At 42.7% G+C, this 24,199-nt stretch overlaps 1 long non-coding RNA gene across 1 annotated transcript in view; it reads left to right on the top strand.

Moving 5' to 3' along the window:
* LOC141581402 (uncharacterized) overlaps window positions 1–24,199 on the top strand; it is a 39,560-nt gene that overhangs the window by 11,447 nt on the left and 3,914 nt on the right. The window contains exon 3 of the long non-coding RNA XR_012513987.1: window positions 22,485–22,577. This is a non-coding gene — a long non-coding RNA (uncharacterized LOC141581402). The remainder of the gene's footprint in view (window positions 1–22,484; window positions 22,578–24,199) is intronic.

The following is a 24,199-nucleotide window of genomic DNA, read 5'->3' as shown; positions in this document are numbered from 1 at the left end:
TTAATAGGCTGTAGAACAGTTGGCTGGTGTTAATGCCCATAGAAACTCTAAAGGAAGAAAACAATATACCCAGACCAGCCAACTAGCAACTCAGGGCACAGTGCAAAAACTAGAAGGCCTTTAAGGTAGCAGTTTAAGTGGATCCTGATCTTCTGAAGCAAGAGGGCAGGCTGTGCTGAAAATCAGGCACAGGATTTGGTTGTAAATGTGATAAAATAACAAAGGAGGCTGAACCAACAATCCTAGAAAGTCTCCTATGCTAAACCAAAGGCCCTGGTAAGGAAAGGGTGGGACTCTGAGATATGGGATGAGGGTATTTGGATATAAGCCCTAAGGTCCTCTAACTGCTCTGGACTGGCAGGAATGGAAAAGAGAAGCCTCCTATAGACCAATGTATTCATTTCCTAGAGCTGCTGTCACAAATTATCACCAAGTGCATGGCTTAAAACAACAGAAATTTATTCTTTCATAGTTCTGGAGGCCAGAAGTCTGAAATTAAGGTGTTGGCAGTATTGGTTCCTTCTTGGAGACTCTGAGGGAGCGTATGTTCCATGCCTCTCTCTCTCCCAGCTTCTCTGGTGGTGCCAGTACCCTTGGCATCCCTTGGCTTGTAGATGCTTCACTCCATTCTTTGCTTCTGTCTTCACATGGCGTTCTTCCCTGTGTCTTCTACACTTCTAAGGACACCAGTCCTATTGGGTTAAGGCTCACCCTAGTCTAGTATGACCTCATTTAACTTGATCACCTCTACAAAAACCCTGTTTCCAAATAAGGTCATGTTACAGATACTGGTAGTTAGGGCTTCAGTATTTTTGAGGGGATACAATTCAACCTACACCATCTGGAGACCATGTACATGAAGGCTCTGCAATATGACACTTTTCTTTCTCAAGTTCTATCTGCCTGCTGTCATTGCTTCTAAACCAATGATTAGGGTCATGTTCCAGCATGGCCCAACAGGAGACACTTTCCCTATCATGAGAAGAAAAGGGTTATTCATCAAAAGAGCTACAGGATAGGGCTCATATAACCAGCAAGAACAGGAAGACTAAGACTAGAAATTGATCTTGAGAATTTGGACCAGGGAAGGCAGAATATAAAAATAATAAGGAAGAGTGTTTGATATGGGGAAGAATTTTATATATTGGCAAGGACACTCAGAGCCATTCCTCATATGCTGATGGGATGGTCCCTTGAAGCTTGGAAACAACAGTGGCATCCAGTGAATGAGATGGACATGCTAGAATTGCCTTGGCAGGTATCAGAGAAAGGGATAAAAGGTTTAGAAAGCTGGTTCTGTTAGAATGAGAACCAAGATGTGGACATAGACCTTGATACTTAAAAAATAAAAGAATCTGGGCAAAATTGGTCACAGACATTTCCCTTTATTTCACTAAAGCTTTCCTCAGTTCATTATTGTAAAGCATTAGAATCGATGTCCAAAACAAATTGTAATTAAAGCTGTGTGTATTTAAAACTCTTAAGTGTAGAAGTAGGGAAACTACTGTCTGCTCTTGCTGGTGGGGTCTGTGTCATGACACTGATATCCTCTAACTCTTTCTAGAAGGTTTGGAGTCAGGAGTTTTGCAAAGTTCTTTAGCTATCACCTGAAGTTTAAGAAGTTCTCTCTTAGCTACCACCTTGGGATCCAGAGAGATATAGCCACTTGTGTACCATGGATTCTCAGGGGAGATTCTTGGGCAGAGCTGCCTGGTCAATGAAGTGGCCAGCTCCTTGGGCTTACAGTCACAGATTCCATTTTCCATGTACACGTTTCCCTGCATTTTCAGATGCCTTTCAGTTTCCTCCTAAACCCTGAGTTGAAAGCAGCTGCTTAGCTTTCACCACATTTGCAGATGCATTTATTAAAAACTTAATTATATTCTGATCTCTATTAAGTATTGAATTTGTAACTCACTGCAGAATTCTGCAGGAATAAATGAACTGAAATCATATTCTTCCTTTCAACGGTGACATGGAATCTTTAGTTACAGTGTGTGAGGTAGTTGTTGTGGAAGCAAAAACAAGCCCCTACTGTGAGAGCAGGAAGGATGCTGCCTGTATTACAACTGAGCCACCTGGCCTGGGAAATACTGTGACAACTGAATTGAACAATTGGTTATGCAACTGGTGGAGTTTTACATTTCCTGAACAAAATGATTGATTACCATAAAAACAGAACATAGCATGTTTCTCACAGTTGAAGCAATACACAACAAATAGGAGATGGAATCTGTTGTGTGTAGAACCCAAAGAAAAGATGAAACCCAAATTCTGACTGAGTCTTTGGAAATTTAGTTCATTTTCTTACCAGAATCCTCCTTGTGGAAATTGATCACAGCTCACATTTCTGTGCCACTTAGGGAATTTGAGGTGATGCCTTTGGCCCTGATATCCTCTTGCCAAGTTTTCCCTTGTTCTGCTTGCCACACTTTTTGGGCTAGCCTCTGAGATATCCCACCTAGAGACTGGTAACCGGAGCTACTAGCAAGACATTGCCTACAGATCTGGCATGATGTGGCACTGGATGAGTAGATTATGCAGCAGGCAATGCTCGGAGAGACTGACAACAGCAGCCAATCCAAGTGTTCTAAGTCATCATCTGGGTTCAACTAGCATGCAGCACATAATTCACCAATCACCTACAATTTTTATTTGATGCACATAGTTTAGATCAAGAAGCAGCAGGCTGAAGAAGGTGGCCAAATAGGAACAGCTCTGGTCTGCAGCTCACAGTGAGATCAACGCCGAAGTCAGGTGATTTCTGCATTTCCATCTGAGGTACTCAGCTTATATCATTGGACTGGTTAGACGGTGGGTGCAGCCCATGGAGGGCACATAGAAGCAGGGTGGGGTGTCACCTCACCTGGGAAGTGCAAGGGGTTGGGGAACTCCTCCCCCAGCCAAGGGAAGCCATGAAAGACTGTGCCATGAGGAATGGTGTATTCCAGCCCAGATACTATACTTTTCCCATGATCTTCACAACCCATAGACTAGGAGAGTCCCTTGGGTGCCTGTACCACCAGGGACCTGGGTTTCAGGCACAAAACTGGGCAGCCATTTGGGCAGACACTGAGCTAGCTGCAGGAGGTTTTTCATGCCCCAGTTGTACCTGGAACACCAGCAAGACCGAACTGTTTACTCTCCTGGAAAGGGGGCTGAAGCCAGTGAGCCAAGTGGTCTAGCTCAGTAGATCCCATCCTCATGGAGCCCAGCAAGCTAAGATCCACTGGCGTGAAATTCTTGCTGCCAGCACAGCAATCTGAAGTCAACTTGGGATGCTTGAGCTTGGTGTTGGGAGGGGCATTCACCATTACTGAGGCTTGAGTAGGCAGATTTCCCCTCACAGAGTAAACAAAGCTGCCTGGAAGTTCGAACTGTGCGGAGCCCATGCAGTTCGGCGAAGATGCTATTGACAGACTGCGTCTCTGGATTTCTCCTCTCTGGGCAGGGCATCTCTGAAAGAAAGGCAGAAACTGCAGTCAGGGGCTTATAGGTAAATCTCCTGTCTCCTTGGGACAGAGCACCTGGGGGAAGGGGTAGCTATGGGTGAAGCTTCAGCAGACCTAAATGTTCTTGCCTCCTGGCTCTGAAGAGAGCAGCGGATCTCCCAGCACAGTGCTTGAGCTCTGCCAAGGCTCAGATTACCTCTTTAGTGGGTCCCTGGCTCCTGTGCCTTCTGACTGGGAGACATCTCCCAGTAGGGGTTGACAGACACCTCATACGGGAGAGCTCTGGCTGGCATCTGGTGGGTGCCCCTCTGGGATGAGGCTTCCTGAGAAAGAAACAGGCAGCAATCTTTGCTGTTCTGCAGGCTCCACTGGTGATACCCAGGCAAACAGGGTCTGGAGTGGATGTCCAGCAAACTCCCGCAGACCTGCAGCAAAGGGACCTGTTAGAAGGAAAACTAACAAACAGAAAGAAATACCATCATCAACAACAAAAGGCACGTCCACAGAAAAACCCCATCTGAAGGTCACCAACGTCAAAGACCGAAGGTAGATTAAATCCACAAAGAAAAGTAAAAACTAGTGCAAAAGGCTGAAAATTCAAAAAACCAGAATACCTCTTCTCCTCCAAATGATCACAACTCCTCGCCAGCAAGGGAACAAAACTGGATGGAGAATGAGCTTGATGAACTGACAGAAGTTTGCTTCAGAAAGTGGGTAATAACAAACTCCTCCAAGCTAAAGGAGCATGTTCTAACCCAATGCAAGGAAGCTAAGAACCTTGAATAATGGTTAGAGGAATTGCTAACTAGAATAACCAGTTTAGAGAAAAACATAAATGACCTGATGGAGCTGAAAAACATAGCACGAGAACTTCGTGAAGCATACACAACTATCGACAGCTGAATCAATCAAGCAGAAGAAAGGATATCAGAGATTGAAGATCAACTTAATGAAATAAAGTGTGAAGACAAGATTAGAGAAAAAAGAATGAAAAGGAACAAAGGATCCAATAAATATGGGACTATGTGAAAAGACCAAATCTATGTTTGAGTGGTGTACCTGAAAGTGACAGGGAAAATAGAACCAAGTTGGAAAACACTCTTCAGGATATTATTCAGGAGAACTTCCCCAACCTAGCAAGACAGGTTAACATTCAAATTCAGAAAATACAGAGAACATCACAAAGATACTCCTCAAGAATAGCAACCCCAAGACACATAATCCTCAGATTCCAGGTTGAAATGAAGGAAAAAATGTTAAGTGCAACCAGAGAAAAAGTTTGGGTTACCCACAAAGGGAAGCTCATCAGACTAAGAGCATATCTCTCTGTAGAAACCCTACAAGCCAGAAGAGAGCGGGAGCCAATATTCAACATTCTTAAAGAAAAGAATATTCAAGCCAGAATTTCATATCCAGCCAAACTAATAAGCGAAGGAGAAATAAAATACTTTACAGACAAGCAAATGCTGAGAGATTTTGTCACCACCAGGCCTGCCATACAAGAGCCCCTGAAGGAAGCACTAAATATGGAAAGGAAAAACCTGTACCAGCCACTGCAAAAACATACCAAATTGTAAAAATCATTGACACTGTGAAGAAACTGAATCAACAGGCAAAATAACCAGCTAGCATCATAATGACAGGATCAAATTAACACATAAAAAATATTAACCTTAAATGTAAACAGGCTAAATGCCCCAATTAAGAAATACAGACTGGCAAATTGAATAAAGAGTCAAGATGCCCCAAGAAGATGCATTAATTTTTCTGTCTTGTGCATGAGGTAGAAGACAGGCATGAATGAGTAATATGGGGAATTTTGAACTTCTTGTGAAAATTTGGGAATTCCTGTGGCTTATTTTCACTTTCTAAACTTTTATAATGTTTGTTTTCCAAAAACCCTTGATAAGTTTATTGGTGGATATTTTAGCTATTCCTAAGGTGATTCAGAGGAGGTAGTGGTAAGAATCAACATATCCCATGATACCAGTTATCTGGAAAATGCAGGTAAACTGAAATTGACACAGTTCTTTATGAAATAAACTGTGGGATTTATGTATTATTTTGGTCGTTGATACAGAGAAGAACTTAGAACGCCTATGGTGAGTGCTACGTTAAGGGTCCTGTCACAGCCTTAACCTCTATGTGCTTTGGATTCCTGTTTGAGAAATGTCCTAGTATTTATTTATTTATTTTAAGTATTTATTTATTTAAAAATGTGAAAGTGAGTCTCTGCAAGCACCTGATGTTACCTAGAAGAATAAAAATACTTTTACATGAGGCTTCCATAAAGTAACATGTGAAGACTGTAAATTCTAAATACAAACGTAAAAGCATTTGGCTTTAAACATTTCATTGGCGTGACTTTTCTTTTTATGTGTCCTAGCTTGCTTATTACTGTTGATGTGACATCTAGGCCCTGCTTTTAGGCCCCATATATGGATAGTCACAATTGTCCTCCTCCACATCTTTCTCTTGAATAATGTCTTCACTCTCCCAAAATATATATGACAAAGCGTGGCTAGCAAATCCTCAGTGAGCAACGGGAACCCCATTCTAGCCTTATTCCTTTACGTGGCCAAAACTTTCTTAGAGGGTGATTACCTATAGTTTCATGTATTGCCTCTGATTTGAGTTTATGGGCACAGAAATGCATGATACACCAGTCTTCCCTTTGCCTAGCTAGTTTCCTTTTAGGGGAGTTGGCAGAATATCGCATGTTGCCAGAAGAGACCTCCTAAGGTGCAGTCTCCTTATTCACAGTATGGAAGCTGCCAGAATAGAAAACAGAGTGGGAAGATGGAACAGTGGAGCAAGGGTGGCCCAGGACACATGAGGGGCCTGTCATAGCCATCCAGCCTGGTTCTGAGACGTGGGTACAAGCAGTGGAGCAAGGGTGGCCCAGGACATGCGAGGGGCCTGCCATAGCCATCCAGGCTGGTCCTGAGACCTGAGTATGTGGTGCTTCAGACAAGAAACTGGGCATTTTAGTTACCTGTTAGCCCTTCAGTTTGTGCAGGTGATGTGTTCTGAGTCCCATTTTGATTAATAATTAACATTCATTCAGTTTACAAAACACTTTTCCTTGTGTTATTTTACTGGGCCTTCTTAACAACCTGGAATATATTTATCATCTTTTTACTGGATAGGGGAAGAGAATTGAGGTTCAAAGAAATTAATCCAAAGCCATAAAAGCGAGTAAGTGGGAAAAACAGAACTTGAATTTAGGTTTTCTGGTTCCTGATTCTGCCTTTTTTCTACGAAAACTACCCTCTCCCTTACCCTGATGATTTCAAGTAAACTAAAATGTTAAGTCACGTTCAATTTCTAAGAAGAGATAACACATATTTTTTGAACACATACTATGTGCTAGGCATTGCACTGTGTGGCTTTCTTTATATTCTCAAGTCCCTACACAAACTCTATGAGTTACGTACCACTGTGATCCCCATTTTACAGATGAGGTAAATTTCTCGACCCAAGTAACATGGCTTGTAAGTGGCAGAACTGGGATTTGAATGCCAGTGTTGGGCTCTGATGCTCTGCTCTTAATTGTGGCATTACGTTGCCTCCCTAAGAGCTGGCTTAATCTCGATGACATTGAGAGTTGTCTTTAAAGCCAGTAAGTGAGGAATTGAAGGGATAAATCCCATAGGTGCCTGGAAAACACAGTAATGGATCCTTAAAGAACTCATGGCAGGCAGGGCTCTCTTGCTCACATGCAACCTGATATGCTGATGCAGGAAAGTATGTGGTGTGTTGTCCTGGGGTGAAGCCCAGGGGCTTGGACAGACTTCCAGCTTTTACCGTTTGTCCTTTTAAAGGCAATTAGAAGACAGAAAGGCTGCTTAGGAAACTATAAGCTCATGAGCTGATTTTAAAACATCCAAGGGCAAGCTACCATGTCTGAAAGTAATTCAACACCTTTGGTTAGCGAATTCTTCTTATAGTGGTAATGCTAAGGACAGTGACACTTTTATTTATTTATTTATTTAGGCATGCAAAAATTTAAGATACCATATTGGATTGTACCTTGAGTATGTGTGATTTTGAAAAAGTGAAGGTGCATCTTTTGCCCCAGATCTAGTCTCATTATTATAGCAACAAAGAACTCCAGCAGTAAGGTATTTTCTTGTGGTCTCTTAGTAAGGACACTTGCTTTGGGAGAGTTTCTAGGGAGCCTCAATTACGGTGCACCTGGGGAAGAAAATTATGATTTACTGTTTTGTTCACTAACTTGAAAATCTTGAGAAAGTGTGAACTCCCCATGAGTTGGCTCAGTCTGGCCTCTGCCTTTATAGATTCCTGACATTGGTATGTTGTAATGCACCTGCTTGATCAAAATTGGTGTTGCAGTTATGTTTTGGAGGGTAAAAGAAGGTAGGAGAAGCATTTTGCTTTAGCAAATTGTGAAATACAAATTCCTGTATGGAAGGTGAGTACATGGTGATTGTGCAAGTCGAGATGCTTTTGGAAGTGAAAGAGGGCACTATGCCTCATTATACCAGGACAATCCTAGAGCGCAGCTGTCCCAGGGAAATGGGACATATGCTCACCCTCCTTTCCTGAGTCTTAGTTTGCAAGGGAGGGGTTTGTATAAACCCAAGGCCAGGTGTTGTCAATTATGCGCACCCACCACCCTCCTTTCTTCTAGAGTGAGCCATACAGATATCTAGGGATTATCTAGATATAGAAATGTCATGCACTGTTTTACTACTTTGACATCCTCTGAATGCCATCCTGGCTTGGGCAGTTTACTTCTTTGCCATATAATGCAGAGAAATACCAAGCACTCTGCCCCTCTTAACTAAGAAGCGAGATGCAATGGACAGCAGGCTGCACTGGTTCTGCCAAATCAGAAATCATGGGTTTGATCCTTGGTGCTGCTTCTTTCCATCTGTGCAAACTTAGAGAATTTACCTCATTTCATTTTGAATCTCAGTTCTCCATTCTGTGGAATGGGATTGATAATTAATACCTATCTGGTCTATCTTTGTGGTTCATTGTGAGGGTCAGGGAGCAAAGGGTATGATAAACAGTATAGGACTATCCAAATGTTGGCTCTTAATGAAGTACTCTTTTACTGTTAACTAGCAGAGGAACACTGGGAAAGTTATGTCACCTTCCTAAACCTCCCTTCTCCTTATCCATAGAAAGAGAAGAATATATCTGCTTCTCCAAGGGACTGATTAAATACGTAGGACACCTTCTCTACACAAATGTGAATTAGCTTCTTTTTAAATTGGGCTTTCCCTCGGATTTTGTAACTTTTGTTATTTGGAATTTTGTTTGTTTTTCTCAACACGGCTGTCAGGGGTTGATCTTTTGGTGTCTTAAAATGTCCTCACTTCAGACAAAGGAACACTGATAAGCTCTGCAGACCACTTGAGCGGCTCCCAGGCAGGAGTGACGATGCTGACTGGTGCCGAAGCTGGGCTGGGAGGATTCAGGGGACGGGCTGAGGAGTGACAGACTGCAAGGCTGCCAAAAAACAGCACAGGGAGCTCCTTCCCTCACGCCGCTAAAAATACTACTGGGAAAGTAATTTCTCTAGTCCTATTTTAGAAATCAGAGACAGATCCACCATATTCATGTTTGGATCCTGGTCAGCCTTCTGGTTTGAGTTTCAAATTTCAAGAGATTTTTTTTTTGGTAGGGGTAGGGCAGTTAAAACAGTCTGCAGGGTTTGAGAAGCAAAATTTGAAAATACTGTTAAGGAAGATATGTGTTGGGCATTATGTAATTATTATTATTATTATTATTATTATTATTATTTTGAGACAGAGTCTCGCTTTGTTGCCCAGGCTGGAGGGCAATGGTGCCATGACACAACTCACTGCAGCCTCGACCTCCCAGGCTCAAGCAATCCTCCCACTTCAGCCTCCCCAGTAGCAGGCACTACAGGTGCATGCCACAGTGCCCAGCTAACTTCTTTATGTTTTGTTGTGATGGGGTCTCACTATGTTTCCCCTTTTATAAATCTACCATAAGTAAAAACATACATACATACATACATACATATATATATGTGTGTGTGTGTGTTTATATATAAAATATATATGTTTTTACTTATGGTAGATTTATAAATATAAAAACATGGTAGTTTTATATATATAAAAACATATATATATATGTTTTTACTTATGGTAGATTTATGAAAGGGTATTTTACTCTTCTTTTTTTTTTTTTTTGAGACGGAGTTTCGCCCTTGCTACCCAGGCTGGAGTGCAATGGCGCGATCTCGGCTCACCGCAACCTCCGCCTCCTGGGCTCAGGCAATTCTCCTGCCTCAGCCTCCTGAGTAGCTGGGATTACAGGCACGTGCCACCATGCCCAGCTAATTTTTTGCACTTTTAGTAGAGACGGGGTTTCACCATGTTGACCAGGATGGTCTCGATCTCTCGACCTCGTGATCCACCCGCCTCGGCCTCCCAAAGTGCTGGGATTACAGGCTTGAGCCACCGTGCCCGGCGCATATTTTACTCTTCTTTTCCTTTCCTTAACTTTCTTTTCCCTCTTTCTCTTCTGAAAACTTCCTTCTGTCCGTGTTCTTCACTCCCTCTTTCCTTTCTCTCTCAGTGACTGTTTGATACTGAGGCAGAGGTCCTCTCGGTGTGTGGAAGTTTGTCTGTCTCTGCTGGTGCCTGTCTGCTCCGGCCTTTTACTGTGTACTTTGTTCACTCTCTTTCACCAACATTTACCGAGTAGCTATTAGTATAAAACACTGTATCTGGCCCTTGGAGAGGAGTGGGGAAAATACAAAGATGAATAGCATATGGTTTCTGCTCTTAAAGGATCCTACAAAGTAGTGAGAGAGACATAAGTTCAAGATCAAAACAACAAGGGAATGAGTGTATGGGCAGGGGGTGGGAGGAGGAGTGGTATTTGTGTATAGCAGGCCAGTTGCCTAAAATCAATTTCCCAAAACCATTTCACCAAATGACCAATATACTGAAAGACCAACTGACTAAAAACCAATTTGCAGTTGGCCCAGAGCTTCCAGGTGTTGCTATAGAAAGAATTCTCCTGAAGTTTCAAAAGGGGCAACCTCAGGTTTAAAAGAGGGATCACTTTTAAGTTCTGGCTGAGAGATGTATCTATGGTTGAGAGTTCTGTTGGATCTGGCCATGGGAGAGCATTTTGTATGCATAGTTGCAGTAAGCAGAAGCATGGTGTGTTCAAATAATAGAGATTATTGTTTTTTATTTATATAAAAAAAACTTTTTTGAGATGGTTTTGCTTTTGTAACCCAGGCCGGAGTACAATAGCATGATCTTGGCTCACTACAGCCTCTGCCTTCTGAGTTCAAGTGATTCTTCTGCCTCAGCCTCCTGAGTAGCTGAGATTATAGGTGTCCACCATCACACCAGGCTAATCTTATTCCTGATGTGTCAGTTGTGGTTCCAGCAGGAAAAGATGGCACATGAGAACCTCGAAATGTGAAGATTGTCTAGAGAAAGGGCTTTTCTCAAGGCACAGGTAGGATTAGGAAAACCAGCAACAGATAGTGCAGTCTCTGGAGGTGGCAAAAGCAGGAAGCTGTTGCCTCTGGAACCTGGGGAAGGTGGCTCTACTGAGAGGACCACCGGACTGGAGGAGGGGGGCCCTTCTTATCTCTTACAGGTGCTTCTCATTGGGCAAGCCCAGCTGTAAACTAAGGAAAATGATTTCCTGTCACAAAAAAGTGGATCTTGAGGGCATTTGCTCTATCAGGTTATGATGAAATAACATGGCACCAAATTACCATTTTGTTCCCTCGAGAAAGAGTGTGGTTGACATTTTAGACTTAAAAATCAGCATCCCTCCAAATTTGTCCATTAAGGGTTGAAATGTGTAACAGGGTTCCCAAGAAAATTCTTTTTAGCAAGAGGAATTCTCTTTAATTCACTGTGTAGGTGTATACAACAAACAATTTTGGAGTAGATCTTTGTTCAGAAAAGTCATTTGCATGACACTCCCTCATGTACATAATGTAAGGTATTTTAAAAAGGCATAATAGAATCTTCTGTTTGGCTTAATAAAGCAACTCTGCTCTCAGAATATGGGGGATTAGGTACCCTGGACTTGTCACAAAGTCCAAAGGGTTTTGGGAGAAGGCTGGGGCCCAGCACATGCCAAGGTTAGAAGCCTACTGGCTTGATTCTGGCTCTGGAGAAGGGTACCTTAGTGTGAGACTGAAGCAAGAGAGCTGGCCTCCAGGGTTATATAAGGAACTGGCAGAGCAGTAAAACACCATGGTTGCTAGACTGTGCGGGACCAGTGTTCAACAGTGACACCATGTGGTAGGGATGAAGCTTGGTGCTAGTGGCAACTACATTTCTCACTTTCCATCTGGACTCATTAAGTAAGTTTCTGGGGTTCTTGGTTACTCAAAGAAGAAAGTATTCTCAAGAGGGTGATCATAGTGTACCTGATGATAAAGACAGATGCAGCTTTGAGGAATTAATCAGAGTAATAAATAAGATGTGATTTGATGTGTGCCTTAAATTGGTAAAGTAGATCATATTTGCTGTAAGACAGTGTTTCCATAAACAGAGATTTGTTCATTGCTGACTAGATGTTCCAAGTGCCTTTTTAAAGGCAGAGGCAAAAGCAGTGGTTGCAGTGGGAGAAAGAAGGAATAAAAATAATTTGTGTTAGAATTGCACTGCTTACACATCCTCCATATTCACAGCTTGCATCCCAACACCACCCCAGCTTCAACTTAGAGGTACAGAGAAGAGATGGGGGCAGAGGCAAATGCCCTCCTGGGGTAACTTGGGGCTATAAAAGTTTACCAAGCCAATTTTGGATTTGTGAAGAAAAAGTTGCCAATCTTAAATTAGAAATTCAGAAGATATAATTAAGTATAAAGTTTATTCAAATGCAAAGCTTGAGGATAGCCACCCAGGACACACCAACTCTAGACAAATGAGGTCAGTGTTCTAAAGTGGAGGAGTTAAGGTTTTGCTTATATCAGCAGAGACAGAGAAGTTCCAGAAGGATTATGACATTTTCCATACAACAATGTACACTGCTTGGATTATGGGTGCACCAAAATCTTCAGAGTCACCATTGAAGAACTTATTCATGTAACCAAACACAACCTGTTCTCCAAAAACCTACTGAAATACAAAAAAAACCAAAAAAACCCCAAAAAACCAAAACCACAAAAAACCAAAACAACAACAACAACAAAAAAAAAAACAAAATGGAACATCAACTTTAAACCTGGAAGGGAGATTTGAAGAAGGGTGTTAGTTTTGATCTGTGTTTAAGAGAAAAGTATCACAAATGTATCTTATTTATTGATCAGTGTGAACTTGGTGGGTAACAGTTTTCCTTTTTTCCAGTTACTGCCCCTGCCTGTGCTATGTTGGATCTCTGCTTCTCCCTGATAGCAGAATTGTAAAAGCATCTTGGGCAGATTTGATAACTTCCTAGTCATTTCTAGTTATTTAAAGTCAGGACAGCCTAATTCAGCTTAAAGCTCTGACTTATAGTCAGTTTGAAACTCTGCTTACCACAGCCAGGTTTGGGTTTAGGGAGGAGGTCTGGGGATGCTGTTGGGGCTTATTTCCCCACATATTTTAAGCTGGAGGAATTTGGGAAAACTTAAGAAGCAGCAAAGTCTCTCTGATCTTCTCCTGCCCTTCTGTCCTGAAGCAGGTCATAAAGCCTAGGAAAAATGTTCTGATCTTCCCCTGAAGCAGGTCATAAGATCCTCAGGTGAGAGTTGCCCTCCTTATACCCAGAGGAAAGGAACATCTTTATCTTTAAAAACTCAGGGACACACAGAGACGAATCTGAACTTAGACCTTACTAAGTTTTCCTCAGTTTATTACCATTAGATCATATACCCTTTTCGCCCTATCCTATTTCTTTACAAATATCCACTTTTCATCAAACCTACTATACAAAGCATTCAGGTTTTTTTCAGATCTTCATTGTTTTATGAAGGCTCCCATGTCACATAAAACATAAATAAATGTGTATGCTTTTCTCTTGTTAGTCTGTCTTTTGTTATGGGGGTCTCCACCATGAACCTAGGATGGGTGAGGAAAAAATATTTTTCCTCCCCTCTACTACCTTTTAATTCTTCTTCTGAATACTGTAGTTTGGGGTTGGGTGGTCAGGGGGGCACTATTCTGGTTCTAGGACCTCTTTCTTTCCTGCTGTCTTCTAAGCTCCAGCTATATCCATTAACTGGGGAGGAGGAAAAGAGTGATGGCTCAATTTGCCTTTCACCAGCAGAAGCTCTTCTTAGGAGGGAGGCTGCCCCAGTCTTATTCTGGCTCACTGAGTAAGTAAGCCAGTGCACTAAGAATGGCAGGGTTTTGAGGCAAAGAAAGTTTAATAATTGTAGGCCTGGCCAACTGGGAGGATGGGAGCCAGTTCTCAAATCTGTCTCCCAGAAAGCTCAGGTTGTGGTTTTTATGGATAACTTGGTGGGTGGGGGCTAGGGAATGGGTGCCTCTGTTTGGTTGGAGATGAAGTCATAAGGGTGTGGAATATGGTCATTATGTGCTGAGTCAGACTCTGGGTGGGGCCATAGGACCTGGCTGAGTTGTGAGACATAGGTCTGAGTAGAGTCAGTCAGTTGCCAAAATGTACAAGTCTGAGAAACATCTCAAAAGACCAATCTTAGGTTCTACAATAGTGATGTCTTTTTTAGGAGCTCTGGGGAAGTCATAAATCTTGTGACTTTTGGCCATGTGGCTCCTGAGCAGTGAGTGATGGTAGAAAAGTGAGCTAGGGAACAATGGCTGGTTTTCATTAAAATATACCTACATCTTAGCAGAATTCAGGACCCTCCCACAATGCTAATCTTATGGTTTTTCATTAGCCTTACACAGGTCATTTCAGTCTCTGAACAAGGAGGTGGTCAGTTTTAGGAAGGGACTATTATCAACCTTGCTTCACAGTTAAACTATAAATGAAATTCCTCCCATAGTTAGCTTGGCCTTGGCTCAGGGGTGAGCAAGTATAGCCAGCCTGTGAGGCTAGATACAGGATAGAGTCAGCCATCCTAGACTTCTCTTGCTATCATAATCTTTGGAAAAGCAGTTTCAATGGCTACTTTCATTACTGTGGTCTCTGTAAAATTCAGTTTCATCTCAGCCCCTTCTAATGGTGAGGGTCCAGCTATTCCTCTCTTTGGTTTGTGACAGTGGTCCACATTGCTAAGCATCTTTCTGGGTGGGTCATCTCCATTTGTGTCCTTCTGTGTACTTCCTTGGTTTCTGTTCCTTCTCCACCCTGTGCTCCTTCCTGTGGAGCCACAGGAACTGCTGAAGTTCCCTCCCACACCTTTGTTGGCTACAAGGATCTGGGAGGAGACAGAGGGCCACCCTCGTATTCTTTCCAGTCTTATGAACTTCGCTATTATTCCATGTCATCCTGTTGTTGCAGGTAACGTCTCCAACCCTCCTAGCTTCAGAAATCTCCAGATAAAAAGCAGGCTTTGTGCTCTATGTTGGGTGTGCCTGCAAATGCTAGAGATCTTATAGGAAGTGGTCCCCAAAATTTATCACACTTTGCTTTGCTCTGATGGAAGCAAGAGGTGGTGCTACTGAGTTTTCAGCACAGCTCATGTACAACCAGAGAATGAAAAATCACTTTCCCCTTCTGGAAGGCACCACATTTTTACAGATAATTTCCCTGGGTCGTCTTCCCTCTCCTTGGGATGGAGATGGTTGGAGACAGGGAGGAGGAGCTTTCCTCACGATTCAGAAATGTCAGGGCATGTTTGAAGGTGTCTGATTGAGGAAATGAAAAAACTCATCAGAAATAAACTATCTAAAGGAGGAGAGACTCACGGAGGCCCCAGGCTATTGATCAAATAGTGTCCCTGGCACAAGATTTTGAGTGTAGCGGAGTTTCTCTCTTGTCCCCTCCTCCAGCCCCCAAAGGATTTGTGTCTCATTCTGTGGGTTGAGGGTGGGGAGAGCTATTTGAATAAAAAAAGAAAGAAGAGCTGTTTTTATACAAACTCTCTTTGAAACATTGGGAGTACAAAGCAGCATTGTTTCGAGAGGCATGTAACAGAAAAACATGAAATGGGGAGGGGGGTCCTTTGCACCTGGGCGCAGAGTGCAGTGATTTGAATGTCAGGAGTTTTGGCACTTTGGTGGCTGCTGCATGTCAGTGGTGCCTCCAGTTCCAGTGGTGGCTGCCAACACAACGGATTTATTCTGTAGTGGCAAGAAGAAAAGGGAGGGCAGAGGAGGAGAGGGGAAAGGAGGAGAAGGCCTTACCAGTGGCGAGGAGGGGGACTGAAAGCTTTGGAAGCAGTGGGAAATGGTGCCCTTGGCATGGATACCAACATGCTTTCTCTCAGGTTGGAGCCAAAGTAGCATCCAGTGTCAGCCATATTGATGTTCTGGCACAATACAATGGTTTAGGCTTACCCCGCCAGCATGGGTGCCAGGCCAGTGGGGCACCCACTGAGGGACCATCTCATGGCTGAATGGAGGCTCAGGCTCACACTTCACAGGCAGATGGCAAGAGTGCTTCCAGGGCAGAGATGCGGGAAATGACTGTGTGTTGTTCTTGACAACTCAAAGACTCAGAAATAATTGTAGGTAGCAGGAGCTATTCAGGAATCAGAATGTAGTTGGGTTAAGGGGTCTCATTTACAGGTAACGGTGTTCCCCTCAGCACATGATGAGAATGGGTATTTATCTTATCTGTGTATTTATATATCTATGTTAGAGGCATTTGAACTAGGCAACTCCATCTTGAATAGGAGCAGGGCAAAATGAGGCTGAGACCTCCTGGGCTGTATACACAGACAGTTAAGGCATTCTAAGTCACAGGATGATATAGGTGGTTAGCACAAGATACAGGCCATAATGACTTTGCTTATAAAACAGGTTGCAGGCCAGGCGCAGTGGCTCATGCCTGTAATCGCAGCACTTTGGGAGGCCGAGGCCGGCAGATCACGAGGTCAAGAGATTGAGACCATCCTGGCTAACATGGTGAAACCCCGTCTCTACTAAAAAATACAAAAATTAGCTGGCGTGGTGGCACATGCCTGTAGTCCCAGCTACTCAGGAGGTTAAGCCAGGAGAGTTGCTTGAACCCAGGAGGTGGAGATTGCAGTAAGCTGAGATTGCACCACTGCACTCCAGCCTGGCACCTGGCGACAGGACAAGACTCTGTCTCAAACAAACAAACAAGCAAACAAAAAACAGGTTGCAGTAAGGAAGCTGGCCAAAACCCACCAAAACCAAGAATGATGATGACAGTGACCTCTGGTTGTCCTCACTGCTACATTTTTACCAGGGCTATGGCAGTTTACAAATACCATGGCAATGTCAGGAAGCTAAACTATATGGTCTAAAAGGGGGAGGCATGAATAGTCTACCCCTTGCTTAGCATAAAATCAAGAAATAACCACAAAAAAGGGCAGTCAGGAGCTCTGGGGGGTTGCTCTGTCTGTGGAGTAGTCATTCTTTGATTCCTTTACTTTTTGAGACAGAGTGATGCTCTGTCGCCCAGGCTGGAGTGCAGTGGTGTGATCTCGGCTCACTGCAACCTCTGCCTCCTGGGTTAAAGCAATTCTACTACCTCAACTTCCTGAGTAGTTAGTACTACAGGCATGTGCCACCATACCTGGCTAATTTTCATATTTTTAGTAGAGATAGGGTTTCATCATGTTGGCCAGGCTGGTCTTGAACTCCTGGCCTCAAGTGATCTGCCCACCTTTATCTCCCAGAGTACTGGGATTATAGGCGTGAGCCACTGCACCTGGCCTCATTCCTTTACTTTCTTAATAAACTTGCTTTTACTTTATGGACTTGTCTTTAATTCTTTCTTGCTTGAGATCCAAGAGCCCTCTCTTGGGGTCTGGATCAGGATCCCTTTCCAGTAACATCTGTGCTTAAAATTTACAGAAGAGGAGAGAGGATGAGATGGATGGAGAGAATTTCTGAAAGAAGAGGTCCTAGAGATTTATACACATAAATTGTCCAATAGGCAGTGGAGTCATGGGGTGACAACTCTTGGTAGAAATTCAACTTCAACATCTAAACATTTTCTCTGGTTATAACAAATACTCCTGGATGCAATCATTGACAATTTTTCTGTGGCACATACTTTCTTAAGGCATCAGATCAACAGACAAACCCATTTTTCACCTGGCTTTGGTAAACTTTAACAACAAAAACAATGCAACAAAACCAGAACTCCTAGCTTTGTAATGATATCCTCTTAATTGCTATGGGGATACCTGTAAGAACTTCATGTTCTTGGCTTGGAGATTATTTTGGCCCACAATGATCCAATCAACAGTAAATACAGGATTGATTTGCATTAAGAAAATACTGGAGAATTTTGTAAATGCCGTTACCTAGTATCTGAGGAATATGGAGAAATGATACGGAATCAGTAAAGAGTAAGAAGGAGGAATCCGCTTGGGGAGAGCAGTGACAAAAATGCTTATTTATTTATTTATTTATTTATTTATTAGGAGATGGGGTCGCACTCTGTTGCCCAGGCTGGAATGTGGTGGTGTCATTATAACTCATAGTAGCCCAAAATTTCTGGACTCAGGTCATCCTCCCACCTCAGCCTCCCAAGTTGCTAGGACTGCCATGCTTGGCAAATTAAAAAAACTTTTTTAGAGATGAGGTCTCACTATATTGCCTGGGGTAGTCTCAAACTCCTGGCCTCGAATGATCCTCCTGCCTCAGCCTCCTAAAGTGTTAGGATTATAGGTGCGAGCCACCATGCTGGCCTGAAAATGCAAATTGTAGTATTTTAGGGCTGGGCACGGTGGCCCACACCTGTAATCCCAGCACTTTGGGAGGTTGAGGTGGCAGGATCATCTGAGGTCGGGAGTTCAAGACTAGCTGAGCCAACATGGCAAAACCCCATCTCTACTAAAAAAAAATACAAAAGTTAGCTGGCATGGTGGAGCATGCCTGTAATCCCAGCTACTCAGGAAGCTGAAGCAAGATAATTGCTTGAACTTGGGAGGTGGAGGTTGGAGTGGGCTGAGATTGCGCCACTGTGTTCGAGCCTGGGTGACAGAGGGAAACATCATTTCAAAAAAGCAAAAACAAAAAAATAAAGTAGCTTAGAATTCTGAAAGGCAGGATGGTGACACTTAGACATATGACAAAAACTTTCTTCATGTTTACAGTTTCTTCAGCTATACTGAGAAAAATACAGTGGATTTTTAAAAATAAAGCTTAAACAAAAGTAAATGAAATATGAAGTACTGGTTTTGAATGATTCTGGAAAAAAAAAAAAAAACAAAAAATAAAAACTTCGGGTTTGTCCATTGGTATGTGCTAAGAAGATGGTAGAAGGAAAAACACCCTAGATTTAAAGATGAACTTCAAATCTGAAGTGTCTAATTTGGCATTACAAGAAAGTAATGGTAAAATAGCAAATTAGAAGTTTAGTTGGGAGATCAAATTTGGATTAAGAATGATATTTTATTTAAAAAGTATTTTTTTCTATACCGCTCCCTGGCTAATGAGGTTCTTAGAAATACCTTAGAGAAGTCCACACTGATGCCATTCATGATGCTCTTTCGGAGCCACTATTTCTCTGGTTGCCTGAGTGGAGTATCTGCTCCTCTTTCTTCTGGTTTGTTTTTCCACTTGTAGTCAGCCTTAAAGTCGAGGACTCCAGCTACCCGGCTCCGAGCCTCAGAGGCATCTATGTCCTCTTCCCTGTACTATCTTCCACCTCCCATAGCTCCCACAGCTTCCTTTTGCCACGCCAACAGCACCTTGGCTTTTGCTCTATCTCAGTTCCACTTTCTGCCCCTGCAATGTATTGTGTTGCACATTGAGACCTGAATCTCCATCCTCAGGAACAGTTCATGACACTCCTGTCAGAAGTCAAAATCGCAACAAATTTTGTTAAATGATCAAATTGACTTTTATTTATGATTCATGAATGAGGGTGGCATCTCCTTTAAACATTTAGGAAAGGTGCCGTGAGGAGCTGAGCAAGGAGTTTGGCTTTTTAGGCGGGAAAAGACCAAAAAAAGCAGGAACAGGGAACAAAAAGTGGATCAGTTACTTAGGTTCCTCCCCCGTAAGGGTTACAGCAGAGGGGACTTCCTTATCCTGCCAGCTAAAGCTGGCCTGTGTGGGGATTTGGCTGTATCTTGCCCTCTTGATTTCTCAGAAGGTCAGATAAGTAACTTGGAACTTTAACATGAGTCACTCCATTTTGGTTTGGTCCGTTGGCCTACTGCTGGAGCTCAGTCCAAATCAAGGGACTTCTATAAATTTTGTTTAACTCTCCTCTGCTTCTAAATCTAAAGTAGCTCCTTTGATCCGCTGAAGGAGATCCAAACTCCTTGATGAAGAATAAGGTCCCCTAAGGTCCCTGTAAGAATTTAAAGTCCTATAAGTTCCCTTTTGATTCCACTATTCTCCTTCACACTGCTAGCTCTGGCCCCAGCCCAACTATTATCAATGGTCTGTTGGCTTGAAGCATTACCTGATTGTTGCAAGGTAGAAGAAAATTCTACTTCTAAATTCTTTTTCTTTCTCTTTTTTTTTTTTTTTTGGGACAAAGTTTCACTCTTGTCACCCAGGCTGGAGTACAATGGTATGATCTTGGCTCATTGCATCCTCTGCTTTCTGTGTTCAAGTGATTATCTGCCTCAGCCTCCTAAGTAGCTGGGATTACAGGTGCCTACCACCACACCCAGCTAATTTTTGTATTTTTAGTAGAGATGGGCTTTCACCATGTAGGCTAGGCTGGTCTCGAAACTCCTAACCTCAGATGATCCACCTGCCTCGGCCTCCTGAAGTGCTGGAATTACAGGCGTGAGCCACTGTGCCTGGCTCACTTCTAAATTCTTGCAGCACTTCCCTCAGGCCCCTCTGCTATGGCACTTAACCACATTTTACATTGTTTTCAAACGTATAAAGAATGAGTTTTATCTCTCTCTCTCTCTCTCTTTTTTTTTTTTGGAGACAGAATCTCGCTTAGTTTGCCCAGGCTGCACCAGTGGCATGATCTTGGTTCACTGCAACCTACCCCTCCTGGGTTCAAGCAATTCTCTGCCTCGGCCTCCTGAACATCTGGGATTATAGGTGCCCACCAGCACACCCGGCTAATTTTTGTATTTTTAGTAGAGATGGGGTTTCCATCTTGGCCAGGCTGGCCTTGAATTCCTGGCCTCATTGTCTATCTGCCTCAGCCTTCCAAAATGCTGGGATTACAGATGTGAGCCACCGTGCCCAGCCAGGGTTTTATCTCCTCTAATAGACAGTATGCCGAGTATGTCTGTACCTGTGGCTGTCATCTTTATATCCACCTCATTCATGTCTTGCCCAGTGTTGCTTCTGAATATATGTTTTATTTAAGTCAATTAATTCTGCTGGGTTTAATTGGGAATATTTGATGAAGTTGAGTTCATTGGCTCAGCCCTTTGATGGAATTAAATCTAGGCTTGGTCTTCAAACTAATTAATTATTCAGATCTTTCACAAATCAAGTAAAATGTGGGACCAGACTTGATAGCTCTTAGGACATCCTTGAAAGAACGGGGCTCCCTCAGGTTTTACGTGTCCAAGATCAAATTTAGAAAGGAGCATAAAATTCAGAAAGGAGCCAGTCAGTCTGGGCTCTCAGGTGAGCACCACTTTTGATTCAGCACATCCTTTCTGATGGTAATACCTTTTGCATACATGACTACTGTGTTTGGAGCATTTCTTTTATGTGACTTTGCCACCCTGTTAGTCCAGGAATGGGACCAAAGAGACAGGACAAGTGGGTACAGTGGCACATGTAGCATTGAAGCACCGTCATTCATCTGGGGTAATACCCAAGGTTCATTGGTTCATGTTAAGGAAATCAAGGACATGGGCATATGTGGAGTGAGGTTAAGAGCAGAGATTTAATGGGCGGAGGAAAGAGTAAAGAGAACAGCTCTCTCTCCTGCAGAGAGAGAGGTGCACCCCAATGGGTCTTCTAGGTCTGTGGTGAAATGCACGGAGGGGAGTGTTGAGGGGTTATAGATGAGCTTAAGGAGGCGGTGTCTGATTTACATAGGGCCCAAAGATTGGTTGGACCAGGTGTGATATTTACATAATGTGGGGAGAAGCTGGCCACTTCACCCTAATCTTTTATTACGTAAATGGATTTTCTACTTGGTCAGCTCCATGTTGTCTGCTCCTTACTGTACATATGGTTGACAAAGAAAAGGGAATTGGAGCCTCCATTTTGAACATGCCTAGCCATCAGGTAGCCTTTTCCTATTGGTGCAGCTGCCAGTGTATGTTCCCTTGTGCAAGCATTGGCAAGCTTGCTTAGCTATGTTTGCAGCTCAATTTTACAGCTCTGTTAGAAAAGAAATGATTTTACAGTGTGGCAGTTCCTTAAGGACCTAGAAATAGAAATTCCATTTGACCCAGCAATCCCATTACTAGGTATATAACCAAAGGATTATAAATCATTCTACTATAAAGACACATGCACGCGTATGCTCATTGCGGCACTGTTTATAATAGCAAATACTTGGAACCAACCCAAATGCCCACTGATGATAGACTGGACAAGGAAAATGTGGCACATATACACCATGGAATACTATGCAGCCATGAAAAACGATGAGTTCATGTCATTTGTAGTGACATGGATCAATCTGGAAACCGTCGTTCTCAGCAAACTGACACAAGAACAGAAAATCAAACACTGCATGTTCTCACTCATAGGCAAGTGTTGAACAGTGAGAACACATGGACACAGGGAGGGGAGCATCACACACTGGGGTCTGTTGTGGGGGAATAGGGGAGGGACAGTCGGGTAGGGAGGTTGGGGAGGGATAACATGGGGAGAAATTCCAGATATAGGTGATGGAGAGATGGAGGCAACAAACCACATTGACATGTATGTACCTATGCAACAATCCTGCATGTTTTGCATATGTACACCAGAACCTAAAGTGCAAAGAAATATATTTAAAAAAAAGAAAAATGATTTTTGGGGCTGCTTTTTATTAAAAGGAAAACCTTACTGAGGACTTCCTTGCCCTCACTATGTGCCTAAATAATTTTTTTTTTAACTTTTATTTCAGTATTATGGACGATCAGCTCTCTCAGATGAAAGTAGAAGAGATGGGCGACCAAGTCCCAAACAGTGACACCCAAGTCACTCTCCAAGTGGGAAGGTAGGGTCACCCTCTACTGTGACTGATGTGCAGGAAGCCTCTGGATGGGTGCTGGGCTCAAAGCTTCTCTTGTGATTCTTTCAGATTGGTCACCATCTTCACCATTTCCAGGTTATGCTGGTCAGTCAATGATCAGGTATTTATTGAGCAAGTACTTGAAGCAAGGCATCAGACTAGATACTGTAGAGAAACAAAGTAAGTTTCAGTCACAGTCTCTGCCCTTTAGATGTTTGTAGCGTCTTTGGGAGAGATGTTTCAGATTGAAATAGGCATGGGAAATGTCAATTATGTAAAACAACATTGAGCATATAACATAATCATGAAGAGAAGCCTAGCTACAAAATATTGGTAGTTCAGAGGATTAAATTAACACACACTAAGAGACACCATGCACATTGATTTAAGCCACTCCTCTTCAAAATATGCCACAATTCTCAGACATTTCTAAGCTTCTCTGAGGAACTCAATGAATGACACATCATACTGCAGGTCAAAATTTCTTTGATGCTAACTCATACTCTGATAGCTCTAATCATCTAGCTTATTTAGGGGCTCTTTTCTAGGAATAAATGAAACTATTTATAATGAAATATAAAGGATAACAAATAGTGGATCACTGGAAAAATTCTAAATTGTCTTCTCTGGATAAAAGTCTAAGACATAAAATACTGAAAATATTTTATTGTCAAGATGAGCAGACACCTATTTCTCCATATTGCAGATTAAACCTGGAGCATTTACTTGCTTCAGGCCAGAAAAAGATCCATGAATGAATATTAATAGATGCCTGCACCAGAAGATACTACTTACCTGGCAAGAATGTCCAAGGCACCCAATTGAACACTGAAATTAGAAAGGTTCTTTGAATTTAAAATGACTGGTACTTAACAAAGGAATCATAAAATCTAAAAAAAAAAAAAAGCTATCACTTATGTATCTTAATCAACAAACCAGGAAGCAGCCACAGCAACCTGAGATCTGAACTTGGAGGCCCAAGGTGTCAATGTAAGTGACTGCAAGTCACACTTGCAGTGTCACAGCGTAGGACACCTTCTCATATCCCAAATCACTCTGCAATAATTATACTAATATTATGTACTTCACGGGAGCATTGAGAACTGAGAGGAGGTGGGACAGAGGAAGTGTTCTAATTATTAATAAGTCCAGTTCCTATGTATTTAAAAGGGACTGTAAATGTTTAACTATGAGGGGAATTTGCAGATGTTTGTCTTTCAGTTGTTGAATCCTGGTTATGGGTGGTCTTTCACTCTGCCGTACCTATTTGGTCTGTTTCCCTCAGTGCACTGTGGAACAGAGCCTTCACTGAGTGCTGCTGTCTTTCTCCTGGAGATGGCTGTCCTGGCGTCTGTCCTTCCAGTTCACCTCCACCCCCTCCACATCACCCACCACACACACACACACACACACACACACACACACACACACACACACACACACACTTACTTCACTTTCTTTACCTCCATCCCTGGCTCTTATTTTCCTCCTTCCTCCTTTAAGTGAGTGATCAAGAAGAAAGAGATGCCCTAATTTGGCCTCTCAATCTGTCCCATCCTGGGATCTCCACCTAGAAAGTCAGCTTCATCTTGTCTCCCAGCTTATAC

This window comes from Saimiri boliviensis, chromosome 15 (assembly GCF_048565385.1).
Source record: "Saimiri boliviensis isolate mSaiBol1 chromosome 15, mSaiBol1.pri, whole genome shotgun sequence".
In the NCBI taxonomy this organism is placed as follows: Eukaryota; Metazoa; Chordata; class Mammalia; order Primates; family Cebidae; genus Saimiri; species Saimiri boliviensis.
The sequence above is the reverse complement of the archived record's forward strand: the minus strand, read 5'-3'. Positions and strand labels throughout refer to the sequence as shown.